The sequence below is a fragment of the Moschus berezovskii genome, chromosome 17 (assembly GCF_049115385.1).
Source record: "Moschus berezovskii isolate FMDL1 chromosome 17, NW_MosBer_1.0, whole genome shotgun sequence".
NCBI classification, from domain to species: Eukaryota; Metazoa; Chordata; class Mammalia; order Artiodactyla; family Moschidae; genus Moschus; species Moschus berezovskii.
The window spans coordinates 79,571,589-79,573,149 of record NC_142476.1 but is presented as its reverse complement, the minus strand read 5'-3'; the positions used below and the strand labels follow the sequence as shown (position 1 = coordinate 79,573,149).

General features: G+C 40.0%; 1 pseudogene; it reads left to right on the top strand.

Annotated features, from left to right (window-relative positions):
* Positions 1-708: 708 nt before the first annotated feature.
* Positions 709-1,331, top strand: LOC148775195 (small proline-rich protein 4-like; annotated as a pseudogene).
* The last annotated feature ends 230 nt before the right edge of the window (positions 1,332-1,561 follow it).

Sequence of the window (1,561 nt, the reverse complement as noted above, 5' to 3'; positions counted from 1 at the left end):
GGGATTTTCTCTAGATATTGTCAGATATCTATTGGTGTAGCAAAATTGAACTTGGTCCTAGAAATTCTGAAGTTTTAGATTTTATATTTAGGTTTGTGATCTATTTTGGGATAACGTGTTTAATTTAAGATAAGGATTGAGGCCTCTTTTTTTTTTTTCATGTGAATAAAAAAAATCAAATAAATAGTTGATCCAGCAACATTTGAAATATGGAAAAGCCACTCTTTACCATGAAATTGCCTTGGCACCTCTGTCAGAAAACAGCTGACCACATACAGACGTATCTACTTCTGGGTGCTCTGTTTTGATACGTATGTCTGTCTTTACACCTATACTACACTGGCTTGATTTATAATAAGTTCAGATCAGGTGGGTATATGTTTTCTAAATCTGTTTTTTTTTAAGAGTTGTTTTGACTATTCTTGTTCTTTGCATTTCTGTGTGTGTGTGTGTGTGTATTAGTATCAGATTGTCAATTTATACTTCCTCCCCTCAAACAAATCCCTTTTGAAATTATGCTGCACATTGCATTGAATCTATAGATCAGCCTTGGGAGACTGGATACCTTAACAATATTTAGTTTTCCAATTCATAAACTTGGTGTATTTCTCCATTTATTACAGGCTTTAAAATTTCTTTCTTGGAACCTGTGCTCAGCTGAATCTCCTAGGGTCTGGCTGTGCCTCTGGCTCACCTGTTCCTGAAGTCATGTCTTCCCAGCAGCAGCAGTGCCTGCCCCGGATGACAAGCAGCCCTGTCAGCCACCCCCTGGCAAATGTCAAGAGGCGTGTGCACCTAAAACCAAGGATCCATGTGTTCCCCAGGCCAAGAAGCAATGCCCAAGGACACAGCAATCCCAGCCCTGCAGAAGTGTCCTGCAACCCAGAAAGCCCCCAAGAGTAAATAGAAGTAAGAATGGACTGAGAAATACCTGCCCGCCAACCAGGCTACCAGAGGCAGCCTTCTCTTCCCCCTGCTCCTTTTCTGATCCTCAGCTCCGGGATTTGCCCTCCTCTCCCACCTTATCCTACTCAGGGTCCAAGGATGCATTGTCAGGATTTCTTCCCATGGAAGCCCTTGTCTCACACATCCCCTTGCTCCCAGTATTCTTCTATTCCCCACTCCGACTCTCTCCTAGATGAGCATGAGTGAGGTCCGAGCTTCTCCAGCTTCCAGTTTGGCCACAGCCATGGCCCCATCCATGTGCTAAAGCAAGAAATATATCTGGGCTGATTCTGGGTCTTCTACCTTGACTCGTGGGGACATGAGCTTCTGTCTCATTCCCTTTCCCAATTCCCCATCCATGAGCTTCCCTCCTATTTCTTCCTCTAATAAATCTATGCTTCATATAAAAAAAATTATTTCTGCTAGCAATATTTTGTAGTTTATTTTTATTTCAGATCTTACCCCTATACTTTGTTAAATATAATTATTCCATGTTTTTGATATTTAAAATTTCAATTTTCAACAGTTTTTGATTAATATATAGAAATATGATTGTTTTATATATACTTTATAATTTTGAACTTCTTTAAATTCAGTTCACATGTTCTAGTAACTT